Here is a 15,109-nt window from a genome sequence, read left to right on the forward strand (position 1 = left end):
AGGAGGTTAAACAGTGAGCGTTCAGGGGATAAAACAGTGAGAGTTCAGGAGATAAAACAGTGAGAGTTCAGGAGATAAAACAGTAAGAGTTCAGGAGATAAAACAGTGAGAGTTCAGGACCTAATACAGTGAGAGTTCAGGAGATAAAACAGACAGAGTTCAGGAGATAAAACAGCGAGAGTTCAGGAGATAAAACTGTGAGAGTTCTGGACCTAATACAGTGAGCGTTCAGGAGATAAAACAGCGAGAGTTCAGGAGATAAAACAGCGAGAGTTCAGGACCTAAAACAACGAGATTTAAGGAGATAAAACAGCGAGAGGTCAGGAGATGAAATTGTGAGAATTCAGGAGATAAAAGATCAAGAGTTCAGGAGTTGAAACAGTGAGCATTCAGGAGATAAAGCTGCGAGAGTTCAGGAGAACAAACAGTGAGAATTCAGGGGATAAAACAATGAGAGTTCAGGAGATAAAAATGCGCGAGTTCAGGAGATAAAACAGTGAGAGTTCAGGATATAAAACAACGAGAGTTCAGGAGATCAAACAGCGAGAGTTAAGGAGATAATACAGTGAGAGTACAGGAGATAAAACTGTGAGAGTTCAGGAGATAAAACAGTGAGAGTGCAGGAGATAAAACTGAGACGTCAGGAGATAAAACAACGAGAATTTAGTGGATAAAACAGTGAGAGTTCAGTGGATAAAACAGTGAGAGTTCAGGGGAAAAAACAGAGACAGTTCAGGGGATAAAACAGTGAGAGTTCAGGGGATAAAACGTCGAGAGTTCAGGCCCTAAAACAGTGAGAGATCAGGAGATAAAACAGCGAGATTTCAGGAGATAAAAAAGCAAGAGTCCAGGACCTAAAACAACGAGAGTTCAGGAGATAAAAGATCGAGAGTTTAGGAGATAAAATAGTGAGAGTTTAGGAGATAAAAGACAAAGAGCTCGGGAGGTAAATCAATGAGGGTTCAGGACGTAAAACAGCGAGAGTTCAGGAGGATAAAACAGTGAGAGCGCAGGAGGATAAAACAGTGAGAGTTGCGGACATAAAACAGCGAGAGTTCAGGAGTTAAAACAGTCAGAGTTCAGGAGATAAAACAATGAGAATTCAGGAGATAAACCAGCAAGATTTCAGGAGATAAAACAGTGTGAGTTCAGGAGATAAAACAACGAGAGTTCAGGAGATAAAACAGGGAGAGTTCAGGAGATAAAACAGCGAGAGTTCAGGAGATAAAACATTGAGAGTTCAGGATATAAAACAGTGAGGATTCAGGAGATAAACCAGCAAGAGTTCAGAAGATAAAACAGTGAGAGTTCAGGAGATAAAACAGCGAGAGTTCAGGAGATAAAACAGCGAGAGCTCAGGAGATAAAAGAGCCAGAGTTCAGGAGATAAGCCAGGAAGAGTTCAAGAGATAAAACAGTGAGAGTTCAGGAGATAAATCAGCGAGAGTTCAGGAGGTTAAACAGTGAGCGTTCAGGGGATAAAACAGTGAGAGTTCAGGAGATAAAACAGCGAGAGTTCAGGAGATAAAACAGTGAGAGTTCAGGAGATAAAACAGTGAGAGTTCAGGACCTAATACAGTGAGAGTTCAGGAGATAAAACAGAGAGAGTTCAGGAGATAAAACAGAGAGAATTCAGGAGATAAAACTGTGAGCGTTCAGGAGATAAAACAGTGAGAGTTCAGTTCCTAATACAGTGAGCATTCAGGAGGTAAAACAGCGAGAGTTCAGGAGATAATACAGTGAGAGTACAGGAGATAAAAGTGTGAGAGTTCAGGAGATAAAACAGTGAGAGTGCAGGATATAAAACTGTGAGACGTCAGGAGATAAAAAGGCAAGAATTTAGTGGATAAAACAGTGAGAGTTCAGGAGATAAAACAGAGACAGTTCAGGGGATAAAACAGAGAGAGTTCAGGAGATAAAACGTCGAGAGTTCAGGACCTAAAACAGTGAGAGTTCAGGAGATAAAACAGCGAGATTTCAGGAGATAAAAAAGCAAGAGTCCTGGACCAAAAACAATGAGAGTTCAGGAGATAAAAGATCCAGAGTTCAGGAGATAAAATAGTGAGAGTTTAGGAGATAAAAGACAAAGAGCTCAGGAGGTAAATCAATGAGGGTTCAGGAGATAAAACAGCGAGAGTTCAGGAGGATAAAACAGTGAGAGCGCAGGAGGATATAACAGTGAGATTTGCGGACATAAAACAGCGAGAGTTCAGGATTTAAAACAGTCAGAGTTCAGGAGATAAAACAATGAGAATTCAGGAGATAAACCAGCAAGAGTTCAGGAGATAAAACAGTGTGAGTTCAGGAGATAAAACAACGGGAGTTCAGGAGATAAAACAGCAAGAGCTCAGGAGATAAAAGAGCCAGAGTTCAGGAGATAAGCCAGGAAGAGTTCAGGAGATCAAACAGTGAGAGTTCAGGAGATAAATCAGCGAGAGTTCAGGAGGTAAAACAGTGAGCGTTCAGGGGATAAAACAGCGAGAGTTCAGGAGATAAAACAGCGAGAGTTCAGGAGATAAAACAGCGAGAGTTCAGGAGATAAAACATTGAGAGTTCAGGATATAAAACAGTGAGGATTCAGGAGATAAACCAGCAAGAGTTCAGGAGATAAAACAGTGAGAGTTCAGGAGATAAAACAGTGAGAGTTCAGGAGATGAAACAGCAAGAGCTCAGGAGATAAAAGAGCCAGAGTTCAGGAGATAAGCCAGGAAGAGTTCAGGAGATCAAACAGTGAGAGTTCAGGAGATAAATCAGCGAGAGTTCAGGAGGTAAAACAGTGAGCGTTCAGGGGATAAAACAGCGAGAGTTCAGGAGATAAAACAGCGAGAGTTCAGGAGATAAAACAGTGAGAGTTCAGGAGATAAAACAGTGAGAGTTCAGGAGATAAAACAATGAGAGTTCAGGAGATAAAACTGCGCGAGTTCAGGAGATAAAACAGCGAGAGCTCAGGAGATAAAAGAGCCAGAGTTCAGGAGATAAGGCAGGAAGAGTTCAGGAGATAAAACAGTGAGAGTTCAGGAGATAAATCAGCGAGAGTTCAGGAGGTTAAACAGTGAGCTATCAGGGGATAAAACAGTGAGAGTTCAGGAGAGAAAACAGCGAGAAATCAGGAGATAAAACAGTGAGAGTTCAGGAGATCAAACAGTGAGAGTTCAGGACCTAATACAGTGAGAGTTCAGGAGATAAAACAGAGAGAATTCAGGAGATAAAACAGCGAGAGTTCAGGAGATAAAGCTGTGAGAGTTCAGGAGATAAAACAGTGAGAGTTCAGGACCTAATACAGTGAGCGTTCAGGAGATAAAACAGCGAGAGTTCAGGAGATAAAACAGCGAGAGCTCAGGAGATAAAACAGTGAGAGTTAAGGAGATAATACAGTGAGAGTACAGGAGATAAAAGTGTGAGAGTTCAGGAGATATAACAGTGAGAGTGCAGGAGATAAAACTGTGAGACGTCAGGAGATAAAAAGGCAAGAATTTAGTGGATAAAACAGTGAGAGTTCAGGAGATAGAACAGAGACAGTTCAGGGGATAAAACAGAGAGAGTTCAGGAGATAAAATGTCGAGAGTTCAGGACCTAAAACAGTGAGAGTTCAGGAGATAAAACAGCGAGATTTCAGGAGATAAAAAAGCAAGAGTCCAGGACCAAAAACAATGAGAGTTCAGGAGATAAAAGATCCAGAGTTCAGGAGATAAAATAGTGAGAGTTTAGGAGATAAAAGACAAAGAGCTCAGGAGGTAAATCAATGAGGGTTCAGGAGATAAAACAGCGAGAGTTCAGGAGGATAAAACAGTGAGAGCGCAGGAGGATAAAACAGTGAGATTTGCGGACATAAAACAGCGAGAGTTCAGGATTTAAAACAGTCAGAGTTCAGGAGATAAAACAATGAGAATTCAGGAGATAAACCAGCAAGAGTTCAGGAGATAAAACAGTGTGAGTTCAGGAGATAAAACAACGAGAGTTCAGGAGATAAAACAGGGAGAGCTCAGGAGATAAAACAGCGAGAGTTCAGGAGATAAAACATTGAGAGTTCAGGATATAAAACAGTGAAGATTCAGGAGATAAACCAGCAAGAGTTCAGGAGATAAAACATTGAGAGTTCAGGAGATAAAACAGTGAGAGTTCAGGAGATAAAACAGCGAGAGCTCAGGAGATAAAAGAGCCAGAGTTCAGGAGATAAGCCAGGAAGAGTTCAGGAGATAAAACAGTGAGAGTTCAGGAGATAAATCAGCGAGAGTTCAGGAGGTTAAACAGTGAGCGTTCAGGGGATAAAACAGTGAGAGTTCAGGAGATAAAACAGCGAGAGTTCAGGAGATAAAACAGTGAGAGTTCAGGAGATAAAACAGTGAGAGTTCAGGAGATAAAACAATGAGAGTTCAGGAGATAAAACTGCGCGAGTTCAGGAGATAAAACAGCGAGAGCTCAGGAGATAAAAGAGCCAGAGTTGAGGAGATAAGCCGGGAAGAGTTCAGGAGATAAAACAGTGAGAGTTCAGGAGATAAATCAGTGAGAGTTCAGGAGGTTAAACATTGAGCGTTCAGGGGATAAAACAGTGAGAGTTCAGGAGATAAAACAGCGAGAAATCAGGAGATAAAGCAGTGAGAGTTCAGGAGATCAAACAGTGAGATTCAGGACCTAATACAGTGAGAGTTCAGGAGATAAAACTGTGAGAGTTCAGGTGATAAAACAGTGAGAGTTCAGGACCTAATACAGTGTGCGTTCAGGAGATAAAATAGCGAGAGTTCAGGAGGTAAAACATCGAGAGTTCAGGACCTAAAACAGCGAGATTTAAGGAGATAAAACAGCGAGAGGTCGGGAGATAAAATTGTGAGAATTTAGGAGATAAAAGATCAAGAGTTCAGGAGTTGAAACAGTGAGTATTCAGGAGATAAAGCTGCGAGAGTTTTGGAGATCAAACAGTGAGATTTCCGGAGATAAAACAGTGAGAGTTCAGGATATAAAACAACGAGAGTTCAGGAGATCAAACAGCGAGAGTTAAGGAGATAATACAGTGAGAGTACAGGAGATAAAACTGTGAGAGTTCAGGAGATAAAACAGTGAGAGTGCAGGAGATAAAACTGTGAGACGTCAGGAGATAAAACAGCGAGAATTTAGTGGCTAAAACAGTGAGAGTTCAGTGCATAAAACAGTGAGAGTTCAGGAGTTAAAACAGAGACAGTTCAGGGGATAAAACAGAGAGAGTTCAGGAGATAAAACGTCGAGAGTTCAGGACCTAAAACAGTGAGAGTTCAGGAGATAAAACAGCGAGATTTCAGGAGATAAAAATGCAAGAGTCCAGGACCAAAAACAACGAGAGTTCAGGAGATAAAAGATCGAGAGTTCAGGAGATAAAATAGTGAGAGTTTAGGAGATAAAAGACAAAGAGCTCAGGAGGTAAATCAATGAGGGTTCAGGAGATAAAGCAGCGAGAGTTCAGGAGGATAAAACAGTGAGAGCGCAGGAGGATAAAACAGTGAGAGTTGCGGACATAAAACAGCGAGAGTTCAGGAGTTTAAACAGTCAGAGTTCAGGAGATAAAACAATGAGAATTCAGGAGATAAACCAGCAAGAGTTCAGGAGATAAAACAGTGTGAGTTCAGGAGATAAAACAACGAGAGTTCAGGAGATAAAACAGGGAGAGCTCAGGAGATAAAAAAGCGAGAGTTCAGGAGATAAAACATTGAGAGTTCAGGATATAAAACAGTGAGGATTCAGGAGATAAACCAGCAAGAGTTCAGGAGATAAAACAGGGAGAGTTCAGGAGATAAAACAGCGAGAGTTCAGGAGATAAAACAGCGAGAGCTCAGGAGATAAAAGAGCCAGAATTCAGGAGATAAGCCAGGAAGAGTTCAGGAGATAAAACAGAGAGAGTTCAGGAGATAAAACGTCGAGAGTTCACGACCTAAAACAGTGAGAGTTCAGGAGATAAAACAGCGAGATTTCAGGAGATAAAAAAGCAAGGGTTCAGGACCTAAAACAACGAGAGTTCAGGCGATAAAAGATCGAGAGTTCATGAGATAAAATAGTGAGAGTTTAGGAGTGAAAAGACAAAGAGCTCAGGAGGTAAATCAAAGAGGGTTCAGGAGATAAAACAGCGAGAGTTCAGGAGGATAAAACAGTGAGAGCGCAGGAGGATATAACAGTGAGAGTTGCGGACATAAAACAGCGAGAGTTCAGGAGTTTGAACAGTCAGAATTCCGGAGATAAAACAATGAGAATTCTGGAGATAAACCAGCAAGAGGTCAGGAGATAAAACAGTGTGAGTTCAGGAGATAAAATAACGAGAGTTCAGAATATAAAACAGGGAGAGCTCAGGAGATAAAACAGCGAGAGTTCAGGAGATAAATTATTGAGAGTTCAGGATATAAAACAGTGAGGATTCAGGAGATAAACCAGCAAGAGTTCAGGAGATAAAACAGTGAGAGTTCAGGAGATAAAACAGCGAGAGTTCAGGAGATAAAACAGCGAGAGCTCAGGAGATAAAAGAGCCAGAGTTCAGGAGATAACCAGGAAGAGTTCAAGGGATAAAAAAGTGAGAGTTCAGGAGATAAAACAGCGAGAGCTCCGGAGATAAAACAGCGAGAGCTCAGGAGATAAAAGAGCCAGAGTTCAGGAGATAAGCCAGGAAGAGTTCAGGAGATAAAACAGTGAGAGTTCAGGAGATAAATCAGCGAGAGTTCAGGAGGTTAAACGCTGAGCGTTCAGGGGATAAAACAGTGAGAGTTCAGGAGATAAAACAGCGAGAGCTCAGGAGATAAAACAGTGAGAGTTCAGGACCTAATACAGTGAGAGTTCAGGAGATAAAACAGAGAGAGTTCAGGAGATAAAATAGCGAGAGTTCAGGAGATAAAACTGTGAGAGTTCAGGAGATAAAACAGTGAGAGTTCAGGACCTAATACAGTGAGCGTTCTGGAGATAAAACAGCGAGAGTTCAGGAGATAAAACATCGAGAGTTCAGGACCTAAAACAGCGAGATTTAATGAGATAAAACAGCGAGAGGTCAGGAGATAAAATTGTGAGAATTTAGGTGATAAAAGATCAAGAGTTCAGTAGTTGAAACAGTGAGCATTCAGGAGATAAAGCTGCGAGAGTTCAGGAGATCAAACAGTGAGAATTCAGGGGATAAAACAATGAGAGTTCAGGAGATAAAAATGCGCGAGTTCAGGAGATAAAACAGTGAGAGTTCAGGATATAAAACAACGAGAGTTCAGGAGATCAAACAGCGAGAGTTAAGGAGATAATACAGTGAGAGTACAGGAGATAAAGCTGTGAGAGTTCAGGAGATAAAACAGTGAGAGTGCAGGAGATAAAACTGAGACGTCAGGAGATAAAACAGCGAGAATTTAGTGGATAAAACAGTGAGAGTTCAGTGGATAAAACAGTGAGAGTTCAGGAGATAAAACAGAGACAGTTCAGGGGACAAAACAGAGAGAGTTCAGGAGATAAAACGTCGAGAGTTCAGGACCTAAAACAGTGAGAGTTCAGGAGATAAAACAGCGAGATTTCAGGAGATAAAAAAGCAAGAGTCCAGGACCTAAAACAACGAGAGTTCAGGAGATAAAAGATCGAGAGTTCAGGAGATAAAATAGTGAGAGTTTAGGAGATAAAAGACAAAGAGCTCAGGAGGTAAATCAATGAGGGTTCAGGATGTAAAACAGCGAGAGTTCAGGAGGATAAAACAGTGAGAGCGCAGGAGGATAAAACAGTGAGAGTTGCGGACATAAAACAGCGAGAGTTCAGGAGTTAAAACAGTCAGAGTTCAGGAGATAAAACAATGAGAATTCAGGAGATAAACCAGCATGAGTTCAGGAGATAAAACAGTGTGAGTTCAGGAGATAAAACAACGAGAGTTCAGGAGATAAAACAGGGAGAGCAGAGGAGATAAAACAGCGAGAGTTCAGGAGATAAAACATTGAGAGTTCAGGATATAAAACAGTGAGGATTCAGGAGATAAACCAGCAAGAGTTCAGGAGTTAAAACAGTGAGAGTTCAGGAGATAAAACAGCGAGAGTTCAGGAGATAAAACAGCGAGAGCTCAGGAGATAAAAGAGCCAGAGTTCAGGAGATAAGCCAGGAAGAGTTCAGGAGATAAAACAGTGAGAGTTCAGGAGATAATTCAGCGAGAGTTCAGGAGGTTAAACACTGAGCGTTCAGGGGATAAAACAGTGAGAGTTCAGGAGATAAAACAGCGAGAGTTCAGGAGATAAAACAGTGAGAGTTGAGGACCTAATACAGTGAGAGTTCTGGAGATAAAACATAGAGAGTTCAGGAGATAAAATAGCGAGAGTTCAGGAGATAAAACTGTGAGAGTTCAGCAGATAAAACAGTGAGAGTTCAGGACCTAATACAGTGAGCGTTCAGGAGATAAAACAGCGAGAGTTCAGGAGATAAAACAGCGAGAGTTCAGGACCTAAAACAGCGAGATTTAATGAGATAAAACAGCGAGAGGTCAGGAGATAAAATTGTGAGAATTAAAGAGATAAAAGATCAAGAGTTCAGGAGTTGAAACAGTGAACATTCAGGAGATAAAGCTGCGAGAGTTCAGGAGATCAAACAGTGAGAGTTCAGGAGATAAAACAATGAGAGTTCAGGAGATAAAACTGCACGAGTTCAGGAGATAAAACAGTGAGAGTTCAGGATATAAAACAACGAGAGTTCAGGAGATCAAACAGCGAGAGATAAGGAGATAATACAGTGAGAGTACAGGAGATAAAGCTGTGAGAGTTCAGGAGATAAAACAGTGAGAGTGCAGGAGATAAAACTGTGAGACGTCAGGAGATAAAACAGCGAGAATTTAGTGGATAAAACAGTGAGAGTTCAGTGGATAAAACAGTGAGAGTTCAGGAGATAAAACAGAGACAGTTCAGGGGATAAAACAGAGAGAGTTCAGGAGATAAAACGTCGAGAGTTCAGGACCTAAAACGGTGAGAGTTCAGGAAATAAAACAGCGAGAGTTCAGGAGATAAAAAAGCATGAGTCCAGGACCAAAAACAACGAGAGTTCAGGAGATAAAAGATCGAGAGTTCAGGAGATAAAATAGTGAGAGTTTAATAGATAAAAGACAAAGAGCTCAGGAGGTAAATCAATGAGGGTTCAGGAGATAAAACAGCGAGAGTGCAGGAGGATAAATCAGAGAGAGTTGCGGACAAAAACAGCGAGAGTTCAGGAGTTAAAACAGTCAGAGTTCAGGAGATAAAACAATGTGAGTTCAGGAGATAAAACAACGAGAGTTCAGGAGATAAAACAGGGAGAGCTCAGGAGATAAAACAGCGAGAGTTCAGGAGATAAAACATTGAGAGTTCAGGAGATAAAACAGTGAGGATTCAGGAGATAAACCAGCAAGAGTTCAGGAGATAAAACAGTGAGAGTTCAGGAGTTAAAACAGCGAGAGTTCAGGAGATAAAACAGCGAGAGCTCAGGAGATAAAAGAGCCAGAGTTCAGGAGATAAGCCAGGAAGAGTTCAGGAGATAAAACAGTGAGAGTTCAGGAGATAAATCAGCGAGAGTTCAGGAGGTTAAACAGTGAGCGTTCAGGGGATAAAACAGTGAGAGTTCAGGAGATAAAACAGCGAGAGTTCAGGAGATAAAACAGTGAGAGTTCAGGAGATAAAACAGTGAGAGTTCAGGACCTAATACAGTGAGAGTTCAGGAGATAAATCAGCGAGAGTTCAGGAGGTTAAACAGTGAGCGTTCAGGGGATAAAACAGTGAGAGTTCAGGAGATAAAACAGCGAGAGTTCAGGAGATAAAACAGTGAGAGTTCAGGAGATAAAACAGTGAGAGTTCAGGACCTAATACAGTGAGAGTTCAGGAGATAAAACTGTGAGAGTTCAGGAGATAAAACAGTGAGAGTTCAGGAGATAAATCAACGAGAGTTCAGGAGATAAAACAGCGAGAGCTCAGGAGATAAAACAGCGAGAGTTCAGGAGATAAAACATTGAGAGTTCAGGAGATAAAACTGTGAGAGTTCAGGAGATAAAACAGTGAGAGTTCAGGACCTAATACAGTGAGCGTTCAGGAGATAAAACAGCGAGAGTTGAGGAGATAAAACAGCGAAAGTTCAGGACCTAAAACAGTGAGATTTAAGGAGATAAAGCAGCGAGAGGTCAGGAGATAAAATTGTGAGAATTTGGGAGATAAAAGATCAAGAGTTCAGGAGCTGAAAAGGTGAGCATTCAGGAGATAAAGCTGCGAGAGGTCAGGAGATCAAACAGTGAGAGTTCAGGAGATAAAACAATGAGAGTTCAGGAGATAAAACTGCGCGAGTTCAGGAAATAAAACAGCGAGAGCTCAGGAGATAAAAGAGCCAGAGTTCAGGAGATCAGCCAGGAAGAGTTCAGGAGATAAAACAGTGAGAGTTCAGGAGATATATCAGCGAGAGTTCAGGAGGTTAAACAGTGAGCGTTCAGGGGATAAAACAGTGAGAGTTCAGGAGATAAAACAGCGAGAGTTCAGGAGATAAAACAGTAAGAGTTCAGGAGATAAAACAGTGAGAGTTCAGGACCTAATACAGTGAGAGTTCAGGAGATAAAACAGACAGAGTTCAGGAGATAAAACAGCGAGAGTTCAGGAGATAAAACTGTGAGAGTTCAGGAGATAAAACAGTGAGAGTTCAGGACCTAATACAGTGAGCGTTCAGGAGATAAAACAGCGAGAGTTCAGGAGATAAAACAGCGAGAGTTCAGGACCTAAAACAACGAGATTTAAGGAGATAAAACAGCGAGAGGTCAGGAGATGAAATTGTGAGAATTCAGGAGATAAAAGATCAAGAGTTCAGGAGTTGAAACAGTGAGCATTCAGGAGATAAAGCTGCGAGAGTTCAGGAGAACAAACAGTGAGAATTCAGGGGATAAAACAATGAGAGTTCAGGAGATAAAAATGCGCGAGTTCAGGAGATAAACAGTGAGAGTTCAGGATATAAAACAACGAGAGTTCAGGAGATAAAACAGTGAGAGTGCAGGAGATAAAACTGAGACATCAGGAGATAAAACAACGAGAATTAAGTGGATAAAACAGTGAGAGTTCAGTGGATAAAACAGTGAGAGTTCAGGAGATAAAACAGAGACAGTTCAGGGGATAAAACAGAGAGAGTTCAGGAGATAAAACGTCGAGAGTTCAGGCCCTAAAACAGTGAGAGATCAGGAGATAAAACAGCGAGATTTCAGGAGATAAAAAAGCAAGAGTCCAGGACCTAAAACAACGAGAGTTCAGGAGATAAAAGATCGAGAGTTTAGGAGATAAAATAGTGAGAGTTTAGGAGATAAAAGACAAAGAGCTCGGGAGGTAAATCAATGAGGGTTCAGGACGTAAAACAGCGAGAGTTCAGGAGGATAAAACAGTGAGAGCGCAGGAGGATAAAACAGTGAGAGTTGCGGACATAAAACAGCGAGAGTTCAGGAGTTAAAACAATCAGAGTTCAGGAGATAAAACAATGAGAATTCAGGAGATAAACCAGCAAGATTTCAGGAGATAAAACAGTGTGAGTTCAGGAGATAAAACAACGAGAGTTCAGGAGATAAAACAGGGAGAGTTCAGGAGATAAAACAGCGAGAGTTCAGGAGATAAAACATTGAGAGTTCAGGATATAAAACAGTGAGGATTCAGGAGATAAACCAGCAAGAGTTCAGAAGATAAAACAGTGAGAGTTCAGGAGATAAAACAGCGAGAGTTCAGGAGATAAAACAGCGAGAGCTCAGGAGATAAAAGAGCCAGAGTTCAGGAGATAAGCCAGGAAGAGTTCAAGAGATAAAACAGTGAGAGTTCAGGAGATAAATCAGCGAGAGTTCAGGATGTTAAACAGTGAGCGTTCAGGGGATAAAACAGTGAGAGTTCAGGAGATAAAACAGCGAGAGTTCAGGAGATAAAACAGTGAGAGTTCAGGAGATAAAACAGTGAGAGTTCAGGACCTAATACAGTGAGAGTTCAGGAGATAAAACAGAGAGAGTTCAGGAGATAAACAGAGAGAATTCAGGAGATAAAACTGTGAGCGTTCAGGAGATAAAACAGTGAGAGTTCAGTTCCTAATACAGTGAGCATTCAGGAGGTAAAACAGCGAGAGTTCAGGAGATAATACAGTGAGAGTACAGGAGATAAAAGTGTGAGAGTTCAGGAGATAAAACAGTGAGAGTGCAGGATATAAAACTGTGAGACGTCAGGAGATAAAAAGGCAAGAATTTAGTGGATAAAACAGTGAGAGTTCAGGAGATAAAACAGAGACATTTCAGGGGATAAAACACAGAGAGTTCAGGAGATAAAACGTCGAGAGTTCAGGACCTAAAACAGTGAGAGTTCAGGAGATAAAACAGCGAGATTTCAGGAGATAAAAAAGCAAGAGTCCTGGACCAAAAACAATGAGAGTTCAGGAGATAAAAGATCCAGAGTTCAGGAGATAAAATAGTGAGAGTTTAGGAGATAAAAGACAAAGAGCTCAGGAGGTAAATCAATGAGGGTTCAGGAGATAAAACAGCGAGAGTTCAGGAGGATAAAACAGTGAGAGCGCAGGAGGATATAACAGTGAGATTTGCGGACATAAAACAGCGAGAGTTCAGGATTTAAAACAGTCAGAGTTCAGGAGATAAAACAATGAGAATTCAGGAGATAAACCAGCAAGAGTTCAGGAGATAAAACAGTGTGAGTTCAGGAGATAAAACAACGGAGTTCAGGAGATAAAACAGGGAGAGCTCAGGAGATAAAACAGCGAGAGTTCAGGAGATAAAACATTGAGAGTTCAGGATATAAAACAGTGAGGATTCAGGAGATAAACCAGCAAGAGTTCAGGAGATAAAACAGTGAGAGTTCAGGAGATAAAACAGTGAGAGTTCAGGAGATGAAACAGCGAGAGCTCAGGAGATAAAAGAGCCAGAGTTCAGGAGATAAGCCAGGAAGAGTTCAGGAGATCAAACAGTGAGAGTTCAGGAGATAAATCAGCGAGAGTTCAGGAGGTAAAACAGTGAGCGTTCAGGGGATAAAACAGCGAGAGTTCAGGAGATAAAACAGCGAGAGTTCAGGAGATAAAACAGTGAGAGTTCAGGAGATAAAACAGTGAGAGTTCAGGAGATAAAACAATGAGAGTTCAGGAGATAAAACTGCGCGAGTTCAGGAGATAAAACAGCGAGAGCTCAGGAGATAAAAGAGCCAGAGTTCAGGAGATAAGGCAGGAAGAGTTCAGGAGATAAAACAGTGAGAGTTCAGGAGATAAATCAGCGAGAGTTCAGGAGGTTAAACAGTGAGCTATCAGGGGATAAAACAGTGAGAGTTCAGGAGAGAAAACAGCGAGAAATCAGGAGATAAAACAGTGAGAGTTCAGGAGATCAAACAGTGAGAGTTCAGGACCTAATACAGTGAGAGTTCAGGAGATAAAACAGAGAGAATTCAGGAGATAAAACAGCGAGAGTTCAGGAGATAAAGCTGTGAGAGTTCAGGAGATAAAACAGTGAGAGTTCAGGACCTAATACAGTGAGCGTTCAGGAGATAAAACAGCGAGAGTTCAGGAGATAAAACAGCGAGAGCTCAGGAGATAAAACAGTGAGAGTTAAGGAGATAATACAGTGAGAGTACAGGAGATAAAAGTGTGAGAGTTCAGGAGATATAACAGTGAGAGTGCAGGAGATAAACTGTGAGACGTCAGGAGATAAAAAGGCAAGAATTTAGTGGATAAAACAGTGAGAGTTCAGGAGATAGAACAGAGACAGTTTCAGGGGATAAAACAGAGAGAGATTAGGAGATAAAATAGCGAGAGTTCACGGGATAAAAAAGTGAGAGTTCAGGGATAGAACAGCAAGAGTTCAGGAGATAAAATAGCAAGAGTCCAGGACCAAAAACAATGAGAGTTCAGGAGATAAAAGATCCGAGAGTTCAGGAGATAAAATAGTGAGAGTTTAGGAGATAAAAGACAAAGAGCTCAGGAGGTAAATCAATGAGGGTTCAGGACGTAAAACAGCGAGAGTTCAGGAGGATAAAACAGTGAGAGCGCAGGAGGATAAAACAGTGAGATTTGCGGACATAAAACAGCGAGAGTTCAGGATTTAAAACAGTCAGAGTTCAGGAGATAAAACAATGAGAATTCAGGAGATAAACCAGCAAGAGTTCAGGAGATAAAACAGTGTGAGTTCAGGAGATAAAACAACGAGAGTTCAGGGGATAAAACAGGGAGAGCTCAGGAGATAAAACAGCGAGAGTTCAGGAGATAAAACATTGAGAGTTCAGGATATAAAACAGTGAAGATTCAGGAGATAAACCAGCAAGAGTTCAGGAGATAAAACATTGAGAGTTCAGGAGATAAAACAGTGAGAGTTCAGGAGATAAAACAGCGAGAGCTCAGGAGATAAAAGAGCCAGAGTTCAGGAGATAAGCCAGGAAGAGTTCAGGAGATAAAACAGTGAGAGTTCAGGAGATAAAACAGTGAGAGTTCAGGAGATAAAACAATGAGAGTTCAGGAGATAAAACAGCGCGAGTTCAGGAGATAAAACAGCGAGAGCTCAGGAGATAAAAGAGCCAGAGTTGAGGAGATAAGCCGGGAAGAGTTCAGGAGATAAAACAGTGAGAGTTCAGGAGATAAATCAGTGAGAGTTCAGGAGGTTAAACATTGAGCGTTCAGGGGATAAAACAGTGAGAGTTCAGGAGATAAAACAGCGAGAAATCAGGAGATAAAGCAGTGAGAGTTCAGGAGATCAAACAGTGAGAGTTCAGGACCTAATACAGTGAGGGTTCAGGAGATAAAACTGTGAGAGTTCAGGTGATAAAACAGTGAGAGTTCAGGACCTAATACAGTGTGCGTTCAGGAGATAAAACAGCGAGAGTTCAGGAGATAAAACATCGAGAGTTCAGGACCTAAAACAACGAGATTTAAGGAGATAAAACAGCGAGAGGTCGGGAGATAAAATTGTGAGAATTTAGGAGATAAAAGATCAAGAGTTCAGGAGTTGAAACAGTGAGTATTCAGGAGATAAAGCTGCGAGAGTTTTGGAGATCAAACAGTGAGATTTCCGGAGATAAAACAGTGAGAGTTCAGGATATAAAACAACGAGAGTTCAGGAGATCAAACAGCGAGAGTTAAGGAGATAATACAGTGAGAGTACAGGAGATAAAACTGTGAGAGTTCAGGAGATAAAACAG

This window comes from Carcharodon carcharias, chromosome 28, assembly GCF_017639515.1.
Source record: "Carcharodon carcharias isolate sCarCar2 chromosome 28, sCarCar2.pri, whole genome shotgun sequence".
NCBI classification, from domain to species: domain Eukaryota; kingdom Metazoa; phylum Chordata; class Chondrichthyes; order Lamniformes; family Lamnidae; genus Carcharodon; species Carcharodon carcharias.